Source organism: Malaclemys terrapin, chromosome 3 (assembly GCF_027887155.1).
Source record: "Malaclemys terrapin pileata isolate rMalTer1 chromosome 3, rMalTer1.hap1, whole genome shotgun sequence".
In the NCBI taxonomy this organism is placed as follows: Eukaryota; Metazoa; Chordata; order Testudines; family Emydidae; genus Malaclemys; species Malaclemys terrapin.
Window position 1 is genome coordinate 121,754,044 of NC_071507.1, and position 14,262 is coordinate 121,768,305.

Below are 14,262 nucleotides of genomic sequence, written 5' to 3' on the forward strand. Positions count from 1 at the left end.
TGGACTTACATTTGACTGCTGACCCAATATCCTAGGGTGTTTGGAAGCCATTACAGAAAATGTCCAACTTCAGACTGTAAGGGGAAAAACTGAAAAGTGCACACCCATATTCCCACACAATGGTACTTCCTCATTTGTTCATAGGTATTCAGGAAGGAAGCAAGGTTACCTCCCTCTAGCACAAGGAAAACAATTTAGAATATTCTCACTACCCTTTGCATAATACCAATGGCACAGCTGCTTTGGTTACAGCTTTTGTTGCTTCTCCTGCTGCTTTAGTATGATGATGATGATGCTTCTCATTGTGCTGCCCCTGCTCTTCATGCTACACTCCCTGCTTTGGCTGCTTCTCATACTTCAGCTTCTTCCATTCCAGGATTCAGTGCAATACTGGGTTGTCTGGCCTGACCTGTCTGTTTCCTCAGGCCCTCTGCCTTGTCATCTAATTTGATGTTGTCTTTACCCTCTGATTCTCTCCAACCTACAGATTGCAGTGGGCACCCAGCCATGGAATGGAACCAGCTACTGGGCACAGAATATACCCCACTGCTTCTGGGCATGGATTGCAACCCATTAGCCATCTGTTTGCCTGATCATTATGAATAAAGGTTGCCCTGAGCTAGTCCTTAGCAAGGCCTTTAACATCCTTACCTCTGTCTTCGCACAGCCTTACTAACAGAGCTTTCCTGAACTCCCTGCAATTAATTGGCACTGTGCCACTCTGAATTTAACCTTACTTATCTTGAAACTAGATTTTGAAAGGAACTAAACAGTTCTTTGTTCATCGAACATCTTCTGGTTCAGTCTGACTGCTCTTTTTGTATGTGTGTCAGAGAGCAGGGTGTATGTGGGGGATACATTCTCTAGTCCACCAGCTGCCACTAAGTGTATCACTTCTCTCTTGGGCATCACAAATCCATGCCAGTTCAGCGTTCACCCCATTGAGACAGCCTGATATGCAAAACCACATGTTTTGTTTCACTTGAACTTAAAATGAAGAGATTGGCATAGGTTGATGGTGCTCTGATGCAAACACTGTTCTTTTTATCTCACCTAATGAAGGCTGATATAACTGACATGTTTTGGGAACATGTTTTTAAGAGATGTACACTACAGGCAAAGAGCGCTACAATACAATCATAGGGTGAAATCCTACACTATGCTATGTGTGAGTACTCAAGGTGAAGAAGCCACCTCTTCTCTCTCTCCCATGTAAGCAAAAGGGAAGGGTCTCTGCATAGCATACTAGTAAGCAGTTGAAAGAGGGCCTATCACCAACACTCCCATCACACTGTAGAAGAGGCATAGTCTACTAACTAGAGTGTGTCTCCAGCCCTTTAGCCAGCTAGCACATGCTACTGCTGCTCCTGTTAACATCACTGCTCCTTTTAAAATAAGCTGTCAAGTGTGCCTGGCAGTATTTTCTCCTAGCCAACCGTGAGCTACTCAGTCCTGCAGCTGTAGGATGGTTTTTGTGCTAGATGCATGTTTGCTCCATCTGGAGCCCTCTGACTCCACTCTTTGACTAAAATAATGGCAGGATGTTGTCATTAGAATTTATTTTATTGTACAAACTTAGATTGTCAGCTCTTTGGACCAGGGACTTTTTTGTTCTTGTACAGTGCATTGCACAGTTGGGCCCTGGTCTATGATGGGGATGGGGGAAGGCTTCCAAGTGCTATCGCAGTACAAAAAATAAATGATTATTTTACAATAGTTGCAGGCCAAAATCTTAGTGGAAACATGAAGATAATTCATTTACGTATGTAAATTTGTTTGATTTGAATGAATGTATTAAAAGGTTTTGTTAATGCCCACAAATGTTTTCCTAAAAGATAAGTAAAGATGTATTTATTAAACTTACATGGTGTCAAGTATCAGGAGGTAGCCGTTTTAGTCTGTATCCACAAAAACAACAAAGAGTCCGGTGGAGGTGCTACCGGACTCCTTGTTGTTTTTATTAAACTTAGTTTCTTTTGAGATCACATCCAGCCCACTGTTTCCAGAGATCAGGTCCTTCATGTGGGAAACTACATAAAGACACCCTTTAAGTCTATTCTGCTTAATTAGTTGTCCATTACCTTGTCTTGTGACCCACCCTTAATGCAATAAGGATCAAAGTGACACTTAATTGGAGAGAAGGGCTCTTCCTTCCTGCTGGGAGTTGCATGTGGACTGTATCACTCTTGCAGTGACTGCAAATGTTGTTCAATAGATTAAGGCCTTGCCTTAATGAAGGACTATATTACTAGCTCTCCTCACTTTGAGTGATCCCTCTCAATTCTTTGCTTAGTCCAACCTCTCAAGGATAAAGATAAAGCATAAGCCATGCTGCAAACTCTCTCTCCCTAGTTTCACTTGGAATTTCATAAGAAGAAAATAACAAAATTACAAGTAATTCCATGCAAAAATATTCACCCTATCACAAATTGGTCTGTTACAGCATACAATCACCCATCTCAAAATTAGATACATCAGTAACTTGGTATTTGTTCCATTCATAGTGGGGAAACCCTGACTAATTACAAAGTGAAATATTGCCCTTTTTGTGACTGAAATTTGCAAATACTAATGAGATTATATAATTGTGCTGTCAATTAATTAACAACTGTTTATGTATGGTTTTTGGCATGTATTTAGAGAGATGTTGCAGTGTCACTATGAGTCTGTTAGAATTCTGACTGAGTTTGGCTAATTAACTCAAATCCACTCGAACCTCACATAAAATGCACTTGAGTACAAAATTTAAAACTGTTGCTTGACAGACAGAGAAGCCATTCTGACACCATTGTTGCCCCTCTGCTAAGCAGTAGCAGAAGACTAGGACATTGCAGGTTAGAGTCCCAATTGTAAAGAAATGAGTGGCACTGAGCCACAGTGTATTCTAAATGTAACTTGTTTTTATTTACGTGTGTATATCAATCCTAGAACAGAGATGGTCAAACAGCATTCGTGGCAATATATCCTTTTGGGAATCTCAGCACAACAATGCCTGGGTCACAATGAGCAACTCTTCCTTGACAATTGACTCTAATCAGACAGCAAACTCTCCTGCTACTCATGCAGCTACTCCTTTCAAGGACCACTGCCTCTACATAGTTTTTGCTGTATAAAGCCATGTCTTCTCAAGACAGAACATACACGCTAAGAGACCATGGAATGCTGTATCACAATGCCACCTGATAACACCTACCATAATATTGGTTCAGCTAAATTCAAATATATGTTCTACCTCTGTCTTCCATGGTTTGTAACTTTCTGAAACATTGACCTGCTGGACTGAAATTTTCCAAGCTTGGTCTCTGCCTGAAGGAGAGCTTGGTTGGAAAGTTTGACGAAAAATGATCAAGTCATTACTTTTAGTATAAGGAGAATTGAAAATGTTTTTGCTCACTATAAAAATAAAATACTTCCAACCTTTTTTAATAGGAGTTCCATCTCTGAAAAAACTAGGACATCTGGAATGATCCTGAGCCCATAAAACTAGCCATCTGACAGTGTTTAATGAGCACCCTTACAAATTTCCCAGGAGAGCTACCTCAAAAAAGGGACAATCCTGGGGAAATCTGGATAGGTAGCAACCCTTTTTTTTTTTTTTTTTTGAATAGGCATGTAACCAGAATGTCTGGGTATAGAAAGCTGAAATTTGGTATCCAAATAATCCTCACTTGAAGTGCTTTTGAGTAGTCTAGTGAAATCTTGGTTTTGGTTTGACTGAGTTATGACCTGTAAAAAGCTCCTTGTCATTTCATTCCTTTTCCCCATATTTTTTTTTCTTTTTTTAACAAACATACAAACAAAGAAACAAAAAAAACACCTAGGAAATCCCATATAAAATCTGTTAGAAGGTTAAGGTCCTGATCTTGCAAAGCCTTATGCATAGGAAGAATAATTCCCTCTACTGAAGGAATTACTGTTTGAAATTCTGCGGTCTTTGTTATGCAGAGGTCAGACTAGATTACGGTCCTTTCTTCTGTCCTTAGAATCTATTAATCTATGTATTTAGCTTTCAGCACATGAGGAATCCCCATTGAAATCCAGCACCTGGCATCTCTCCACCACCTCTCTGAAACTACTATCGTGTTCTCCAGAATTTCATCTTTTATTTAAATAGAAAAAGTAAATCTCTAGCCATTATGATTTTGACAAAAACCTCAAATGTGAATGAAGGGTATGTCTTCACTGCAGTGTGATAGGCACTTGGGCTAGCCTAGCTCAGATGTGAGCAGCTGCAGTGTAGAGCCACCCCTGACCGCTTTCACATTGTGTCTGTACTCATCTGTGTGAGGTGGTAGGACTTTTGCAGGCATGTCCCATGGTTTTTAGCACTCCATGTTTTTCCCAGTGGATTGTGGGAGAACTTGTCTCTCCTGGGCATGCAGGGGAACTGTGGGAAGGCATTGGAGGGTTATCCTCACTGGAGTGATTTACATGTGTCCTCACAAAGGGGGTGGGTTACAGCACTTGGGCTTTAACATGTAGGCCAGGACAGGACAGTTAGCCTGGGTTGAAAGCACTGATGCATCTGGGAAAGGCTTTGTTTGTGGATGGGTGTCAGCTTAGCAGCATGGTCTGGGTTGACTGAAGTGAAGATAAGCCCTGAGTGTAGCCAATACAGGGATATCTATGTGACTCTGCCAGGAGCCTACAGCAATATCTCGGAGGGGTGAGAATTGCACCATTCATCACAGTGAGGTGTTGTTTCAGATGCCCAGTGATGACTTACATTTGACACTTAACGGTTTCATTCTTTGTGTAATAAAGGAAAGGGTAAGTCACACTTCTATACAGTTTACTGTGAGGTCTCATTTTTTTAGTGTCAAGAGTAGGTGGTGGTTGTGTAAGCTTAATCACTTGTCTTTTCCCCAACTGAGGAGTCGAGTCCAAAGAACATAGCAGAGCCCATGGATATACACCTCTACCCCGATATAACGCGGGCCTCGGGAGACAAAAAATCTCACTGTGTTATAGGTGAGACTGTTATATCAAACTTCCTTTGGCCCTCCCTGTTCCTTGTTCCTGACTGTCCCCTCCAAAGACCCCCATCCCTAATTACCCCCAGGACCCCAACCCCTACCCAACCCCCCTGCTCCCGGTCCCCTGACTGCTCCAAGCCCTATCCACACACCCCACCCGCTGACAGGCACTCACCGGCAGTGGCGGGAAGCAGAGCGACGTGGCCCCAGCCTGCTCCACTTTCCTTGCCCCAGCCCCAGCCGTGTCGCTTGGGTGGGGGGGGGCGCTGGGGAAAGGTCCTTCACTCACCTGCGGCGGGAAGCGGAGCACTGGGACTGGGAGCTGGCAGAGTGGAGCTGGCTGGAGCTGGGCTGCTCCGCTTTCTGCCACCGGTGAGTGCAGAGAAGTTGGGGAAAGGCCCCCCCCACTCCCCCGCATTCACCTGCAGCGGGAAGCGGAGCGATGCGGCCCCAGCCCGCTCCACTCTGCCAGCTCCTAGCCGCGGCGCTCCACTTCCCGCCACAGGTGAGTGTGGGGAGGTTGGGGAAAGGACGGCCCCCGTACTCACCTGCGGCAGGAAGCGGAGCGCCATGGCTGGAAGGTTGCAGAGTGGAGCTGGCTGGGGCTGGGCTGCTCCGCTTCCGCTGCTGCCAGTGAGTGCGGGGGGGAGATCCCTTCCCCCAAATCCCCTCCCCCAAACGACACGGCTGGGGAAGCAGAGCAGGCTGCTCCCAGCCCCCCGCTAATTCCCAGGGTCCACTCTGGGACTGCGAGGCCCCCAAAAGTGCCCCCCACACAGCTCTTGCCTCCCAGACTCTGTCGGGGGAGCCCCTGACTGCCCCAGAGACCCTCTACCCCTTATCCAACCCCTCGGCCCTGGCCTGGCCCGGCACCCTTAACACGCTGTTCAGAGCAGCGTGTCAGAGCTTTGCCGCCTTGTATGCAAACCCACATTATATCGGGTCGCGTTATATCGGGGTAGAGGTATTCAGGTCCCATCAAGGGGAAGTCCAGTAAAGCTCAGAATATGGATGATGATCTTTGTGCAAATAATCAAATCTACAGAGAGTGGTGTATTGTGTTAGAAATGTGGGTGGTGCTTATTTTGGGATGGAACTTGGAAGAGGACCACCACCTTTCCTCTGCCCCCAGTCTGAGTCTGTCTAGAAGGAATGTTAAAATAAAGTTTTTGGGAAGCCCTGATCTGGACCACAATAAAACTATAATGTTCAAGAAAAAAGGGGGATGGCAGGAAATACCTGATTTTTTTTTCAATTTATTTTTTAACTGATTATTTTCATATTTGTGCATCTGAAAGGACTGATATTTGGAAGAGGAACTCTTTAGGGACAGTTCCTTAGGTCAGATATAATGTAGAAATATTTCCCAGGTCTGGAAACTTCTGCGGATGAGCTGGGGCAAAATCTTGGATATAATATTTCAGATTTTGTACTAAGAACCATGATACAACTTTATAAAGTGCTCCCTAAATTTAATCCAGAAAATAATTTAGTATGTGGAATGGCTGGGATCTTCCCACCTTTTCCCTTATTTAAATACCATTAATCTGGCCTACCTCATTTTCTGGCAATGATGCATGAATGCAACTAGCTGGAGCCTGTCAATATATCTTCAGAGTTGCTGAGTCTGTTAATTAGTTTGACTTTAAAATAGGAACTTTAAGTATTCCCAGTGTATGACCTTTTCTTTGGAACCCTTTTGCTAACTAATGGCTGGTTTGTTATATTTCAAAGTTTCCATCTGGTTAAAACTTATTGAATTATATGTTACTTTTGAGTGTTTATATGAAGTATCTAATAGTAATCTAATAACATTATTTTTTTTCCTGTCCTTTATGTCCATAACTTTCCTTTATTTGGAATGTCTACCATTTCCCATGATTTGCAACAAGACATAAGTTGCCTAGTGGGATTGAAGGTGTTCATGTCTTGGGTAAAAAATCAACATTACATCAATAGTAGGAAGGAGAAATCCCCACTAGAGATGGCTGCTGTCTCCTGATGTTTTTAATGGGACTGAAGCCACAGGCTTCCCTCTGAGAAGATGGATACCAGTTCACACAGCCATCCTCAAACCTACCAACATGTGACACAAGCGATTGAAATGTGTGAGCAGTGATTAAAATGTGGAACACCTGTTTTTTGTTGTGCATAGCATAGTAATTGACAAAGTATAAAGTGTTAAGGATTTTGTTCACAATGTGAATTAAATCTTTTTTTATTAAAGAAAACTGGAAAAACAGGGACTTTATCATCCAACATTAAGGACCCCACATTCCCCAGGTCATCCACAGGACTCCTCAGCCCAGGCATATACTGCTTGAGGAATAACCATTAACCCTCCTGTAGACTAGCCATTAGAATGGGATGCACACTTAGTTGTTTACTAGACAACAGTAGGACACCAGATCTCACGTTTGTTTTCCAGCTCTGGGGGAGGAGTGTGGTGTAGTGATTATAGCAAGGTGGTGGGTCCTATTCCTGGCTTTTGGAGGAGAGTATGGTCTAGAAGTGTCCCATAGCTTGGCATTTCCTTGCCATTTTAGACTTTGCATTTGACATCACGCTTAGCCAATCTTATTTCTTTTAAAATGAAGCTTTTGTTTATAGGAAATAGGTTATTTTGTGTGTGTAATATTTCCCTGACAGATCCACCAACTGACTCTTTAAGGATCTATAAGCATACTTGAGTAACTTCTCACATGTGGGTAGTCCTTCTTAGTCACTTGGGTGAGTGTTTGCAGTATCAGGCACTAATTTTGTAATACATGTATGACTTCTGATTATCATTTAAATGTATATTTATAATTAAACATGACTATTAATAAATAATAATTTGTTATGATAGTGCCTAAGCACCACCCAAGGATGGGGTCCCATTGTGCTAGGCACTGTACAAACAGTAGTAGATGGTCCCAAAAGCTTATAATCTAAATAGGCAAGACAGACACAGGGTAGGTGAAGGGATAGAACACACCAACAGAATGTGATGGTGGTAAGCATCATGTTAGTTTCATGATTTAATTGATTTCCTGGTTTAGTTCGGAGGGGATCAGCTAATGGAGAGGGAAGGGTGACAGGTCAGGGGAGACAAGGATAGAAGGGGCAGGTGTGGAGTAAAGAGATTGAGGAAGGGGGAGGGGAAAGGTTGGAACAAACAGCCAATCAGCATGGGGAGGAGAAAATCCTGTTCTATTAATCTGACATACCATTAAATTTGATATTTTAACTATGACCAACCCATGAAATATAATTATATCAAAATATTGTCCCTGTCATTCTGTATAAAGAAGAAATATACATGCCCACTTACATATTAACCATGATAAATTTATTAGGAGAGATCATAAACCATCACATTACATTTTGGTTTAGTGGTCTTCTTCACAGCATAACAGGAGTAATTTAAAGGGAGTTCTGAAGCTGTCAGTTGAATCACTTAGTAAACTAATTTTGGTTCTCTTAATCTTTTTTTGTATTGTGTTTAAATAAATATTTCTTTTTTTTTACAGTGATGTGAAGTACAAAACATTTTATTAAATACTTTGCCAGTTGTGCTACCTGCTTGTCTCCGTAATGTAAGCATTTCAGCCAAATTTTCAGAAGCACTTTGTAAGTGCTCAAACCTCAGTTAGGCACCCAAAAATTGAGGTAACCAAGATCAGTGTCCATTATTTGAAACTCTTGACTTGTCTTTTAACTAAACTCGAAGAAAGTGTTTATGTAATTCTTATTGTACAGGGGGAAATATAGCTACATTAAAAGAAAATTGTCAGGGTTGCTAAGTAAAGACCTCAAAAGTTAGGAAACGCCAACATATAGGTTACCTGTGCAACATTAATTTGCCCCCCTGGTGCACATGCATCATTATACAGTTTTTAATCAGATAATCACATACTGTTTTTCCCCCATAGGCCCCCTGCCTCGTTCAGTGCATAGAATAGACAGTGCTCTATTAATGAGCATCTCTTCAGTATTTTGTTTTCTTCTTTGAGTTGGTGGCCTCATGTCTTATTTACTTCACACTATTCTAAGCTGTGAAGACAGAATTATTAATTTCCTCCTGAGCTTCTCCATGGCACTTCTCATTATAGTATTTCAGTGCTTCATGAAAATTAATGAATTTATTTTCACAGAACCTGTGAATGTGGGGGTGCTTATTATCCCTGTTCTTACAGTTTGGAACTGAGGCAGAGGGATATTAAGCTCAAAAGTACACCCTGATTTTGGGTGTCTAATTTGAATACCTATTAGAGGGTCACAGAAGAGGAAGTTGGAGAAGGGTGATTTGAGCCTGTTGGTTTATGTAGGAAGGAGGAAGCCCATTATCAGAACCATTCCATAGTTTTGTAAGCTCAGGTCCAGTGCAGTGATGGGGTTCACTTTCAAGCTGATGATTTTTTATTAAGAACAAAAACAAATAACTGGTTTGCCTATCTTTGCCACAAACCAAGAATGAACTATGACTCTCTCTGGCAGGGTGTGAATGGCAGAAAAGTTGAAGGGCACTTCTTTCATAATGTCACAACCAGTCCAGTAAATCTGTTTTTATATATATCCCGTTAGTTATACTTAAACTTCTGTAAAGCATTTGACTAGGTAAGGCACTACATTTTGATGAAAAAATTAGAATATGAAATTAATATTGTACACATTACGTGGTTTAAAAACCAGCTACGTGATATACCTATCTCATAGGGCTGGAAGGGACCCTGAAAAGTCATTGAGTCCAGCTCCCTGCCTTCACTAGCAGGACCAAGTACTGATTTTGCCCTAGATCCCTAAGTGGCCCCCCTCAAGGATTGAACTCATAACTCTAGATGTAGTAGGCCAATGCTCAAACCCCTGAGCTATCCCTCCCCAATCTCAAAATATAACTGTAAATGGGGAATCGTCATCAAGCATGTGTTTCCCGCAGGGATTGATTCTTGGTCCTATGCTATTTAACATTTTGTCAATGACCTGGAAGAAGACATAAAATAATCACTGAAAGCTTGCAGATGACCTAGAAATTGGGTGAGTGGTAGATAATGAAGAGGAAAGTTCACTGAGAGCAATCTGGATCACTTGATAAACTGGGCACAAGCAACCAACTTGTGGTTTTAATATGGTTAAATGTATACAGCCCATACTTATAGGATGGGGGGGGCTCTATCCTGGGAAGCAGTGACTCTGAAAAAGATTTGGGAGTCATGGTGAATAATCAGCAGAATATGAGCTCCGGGTGCAACACTTTGGCCAAAAGAGCTACTGGGATGCATACATGGGAATCTCAAGTAGTAGTAGAGAGGTTATTTTACTGCTTTATTTGGTACTGGTGCAACTGCTGCTGGAGTACTGTGTCCAGTTCTGGTGCCCACAAATCAAGAGGATGTTGATATATTGTAGAGGGGGGCAGAAAAGAGCTGTGAGAATGATTTAAAGGATTTAAAAACATGCCTTATAGCGAGAGCTTGAGCTCTTCAACCTATTTAGCTTAACAAAAAGAAGGCTAAGGGGTGACTTGATTAATCTAGAAGTATCTACATGAGGAACAAATATTTAATAATGGGATCTTTAATTTAGTAGAGAAAGGTGTAACATGATCCAATAGTTGGAAGTTGAAGTGAAGCAAATTCAGGCTGGCAATAAGCACTACATTTTTAGCATTGAGGGTAATTAACGATTAGATCAACTTACCAAGGGTCGTGGTGGATTCTTCATCTCTAACCATTTTAAAATAGAGATTGGATCTCTTTCTAAAAGATGTGCTCTGGGAAACATTTTGGGGAAGTCCTATTGCCTGTGTTACACAGGAGGGCACACTAGATGATCCCAGTGGTCCCTTCTGACTTTGGAATGTATGAATCTAAGAAGTGGTAGCATAATGTTTTAAAATATGGATTGAGTCATTTAATTTTCTGACTTACTGCGAGTCCATAAAAGTCATAACTAAAGAACTTGCCATGATAAAGTATATCAAAGCAAATATGTCCATCACCAATCTTTGTCATGTTTTATTTTCATATTAGTGACATGGCTTAGAGGTTATCTATGGAGTAGATGTAATCACTTCTCTGCTACCAAGGAGCCCAGGTCCCACTGTCTCTTATCTCTTTCTCACTTCTGTCTAGATCAGGGGTCAGCAACGTTTGGCACGCAGCTGGCGGGCCGGGCCAGTTTTATTTACCCGCTGACGCGGCAGGTTCAGCCGATCGCGGCCCCCACTGGCCGTGGTTCGCTGTCCCGGACCAATGGGGGCGGCAGGAAGCGGCGCGGGCGAGCGATGTGCTGGCCGCGGCTTCTCGCCGTCCCCATTGGCCCGGGACGGCAAACCGCGGCCAATGGGGGCCGCGATCGGCCGAACCTGCCACGTCAACAGGTAAATAAAACTGGCCCGGCCCGCCAGGGTGCTTACCCTGGCGAGCTGCGTGCCGAACGTTGCCGACCCCTGGTCTAGATTCATTGGTCTCTTATTAGTCATCCGGTTTGCAAGGAGTGTCCCTCTTGGTTTACAGTAGTGACAGCCTAGATATTAAGAGAGCTATACTTCTCCATTCTCTAACATGCTTTAGGCACCTTGAATATTCAAATTTCTTTCCAAAATTTGGTGTTTCGACGGAGGCTGTAGCTAGCTTCCGCTCTCCCTGCTGCAGGAAACTTCCTTGTCAGTGATAGTGGTCCTTAGCCTGTTTCCCTCAGCTTTCCTTGCTCCCCCATTATCCTTTGTCATGTCATAAGTAACAAGTATTTCTACTCCTAACAATAAAATAGCATTACATTTTTATTATTCAACTTAAGGGGAACCTGAGTGACTGTTTCAGATACAATGCCACCAAAGAAACCTGGCTGAGAGTAAATTAACTCCTGTCATGTATGGAGTATGATTAGTTTCCCAGGTTCAGCTTCCTTCATCCAGCCCACCTGGTCACTCCATGGTATAAAATGTTACAATCTCAATGTTCTTTAAAATGTTTGCAATACTTTTTTCCTTCTTCATACGTTGAAGGAGTATCTCCTTGATGCAATTCATGATTACAATAAACATTTTATAATTTTTGTCTCCATATGTTGTTTCATTGAAATAGCTATTGTATTAATCCTTTCCACCCTAAAATGTACTTGGCCTTCATGGAGCATTTTATCATACTATTTTAATTTCCAGTTATTACTCGCTTTTCTTCTAATTCAGAATTCAAAAATAGATGCTGCAAAAAGTTTAATGGTGATAGTTCAATATGTGGCATTTTTTGGTTTTGGTTTTAAACGGGCATTGAATCAATATATACTAGTTGTATGGTACTTTATGTCACTGCTTAGCCTGAAGTGCTGGCTTTTGGTTGGGGCACTAAATTGAAACTAAGGTTCTGACCTCTTAATTTCATTGGAAAAAAGATGGTATGGCACTCTTTGCAAGGGTAGGGATGTTAATTCCGGTGTCCTGGCCAGATTTCAATTTGAATAAATATATTCTGCCTACAATTCCTGCTGAAGTTTCAAATGAAGAAATTATTGCTTTACTTCCCCTCCTAAGAACTGTTGTACAGTGTTGTAGGCACAGAATGAGTGCTGCATGGCACCTCACAGAAGACACCTTTGTGTGTTGGGAGCTTGATCCTGTACTTTGTACTGTCAGTAAAGCACTTCATGATCTTTGGGGATGAAAGCAACTGTATAAACATCATATTATTTGGTCACAAGACTGGGGTAATTCGTTGAGTAATATTGGCCAGTTGGAAGATGCATAGGATGCAGTAGTGCATGATCAGTTCAGGTGTGAATTGCACCCTCAGAGCTAAGATGTGTGGGTTGCTATTATTAGTGTCCTCAATTACTGAAGTATGCAAGCAAGAGATGACTAAAAATCATGCTACAAATTTTTTTGGCCTTTGGTTGCCACTGTCTCGAAGAAGATAAATAAAATGGTATTTGATGTAAAAAGCCAAAATGTCAGTATGGTGGAAATATATAAATAATTTCCAGTAGACAGACACCCCAACCTATACTGACCCCATGTAAGAGCCAGGAACAATCACAGTACTTGAGTACTGATGAGGTTAGTGATTAGGTGGGGAGGAAACCGCAGAGCTGGCCAGTGCAGATGAGAACACATGCTACTTTCTCTGAAAGGGTGTCACAATAGTCACATTGTGTCTGTGTGATATGGAGCTCTGAGAGGCATTATGTCTGACACACAATGCTTCCCAGAGCTGGCACTTGGTTAGTGTACCTTTGGACTGCCCCAAGGCAGGGCAGCAATTCCAGAATACAAGCCAAACCCATGAGTTAGGCTGATATACTTCTTATTGCTTTACAATCAAAGGAGTCTGTTAGTTACCAATGTACAAGTAGAGCTCAGATTTAAAAGAAAAAAAACAGATTTATTTTATTTTGTATTGTAGGAGACAACAAAGAATAGGTGCACCTTCAAAAAAAAGTAAGTGGTCCTCTTCTTTTACACATAATTGTTCAATGTAAATATGCATTCATTTAATTGTGATAAATTTTAAGGTTGTTGTTGGACCAAAAGTGTATTTTCAGTTATTGGCACTTATTCTGGGATGCAAGTGGGAGGTAGGCATCCATGGGAGCTTTAGAGGGGCACTGGCAAAATGTGATTGAGCATGCAAATGGGTTAGGTTCTGGTTGTAGTGCTAGGGGATAGGTGCTTTCAGCTTATTTTCAGAATTGTGCAAAGTGCAACCATGCCCAAATAATCAGGGCCATCTCGAGTGAGAGCGAGGTGGTGTGAGGAGTAAGATAGTGGGGGCACTGGCCTCACCCATGCCTAGTGGGTTTGGATGGGGATCAGATTGGGGTACCCTCACCAGTCAGTGTGGCGTTCTGGGCTTTTTAGCAGAGGACGAGGACAAGGAATCCTATCACTTTTTATAGTCAAGTCATGCTGTTGCAGCCTGTTATGCTTTTTAGTGGGTGTTTTTGTGCCTGTAGGACCAATTAGAATATACTAATACGAGAGCAGATGGTGAGGCCATGCAGCCTAGGGCTTCCTGCTTCTTGGTTTTGAGAATTACTTTCTCAAATGGCCCTACTGGTTTGTCTGATTCATCTCCAAATGCAAAAAGATTATTTTTAAATCATCATTATGCAAGCCCAGGGTCCTTCCAGCTCACCTATGTTAGCACAAACAATTACATGGCCTCCAACTCATCCTCCAGCTCCCCTCGGAACCACCCCAAACCCCCGTCAGTTTTACTCTTACCCCTTTCACTAAACATCCCCTAAAGAAATGTCATTTGCAGGACAGCGGCTTGCTGGAGAAAGAAAGAAAGGTAAGGAAATCAGG

At 42.2% G+C, this 14,262-nt stretch overlaps 1 protein-coding gene across 4 annotated transcripts in view; it reads left to right on the plus strand.

The window, feature by feature from the left end:
- Window positions 1–14,262, plus strand: part of HS3ST5 (heparan sulfate-glucosamine 3-sulfotransferase 5) — a 261,651-nt gene that overhangs the window by 20,829 nt on the left and 226,560 nt on the right. For 2 of the 4 annotated variants that reach the window (XM_054023061.1, XM_054023062.1), the window contains exon 2: window positions 13,358–13,392. The exons of the other annotated variants lie outside the window; for them this stretch is intronic. The gene's annotated coding sequence lies outside the window, so the exon portion shown is untranslated. The remainder of the gene's footprint in view (window positions 1–13,357; window positions 13,393–14,262) is intronic. 4 annotated transcript variants of the gene reach the window in all.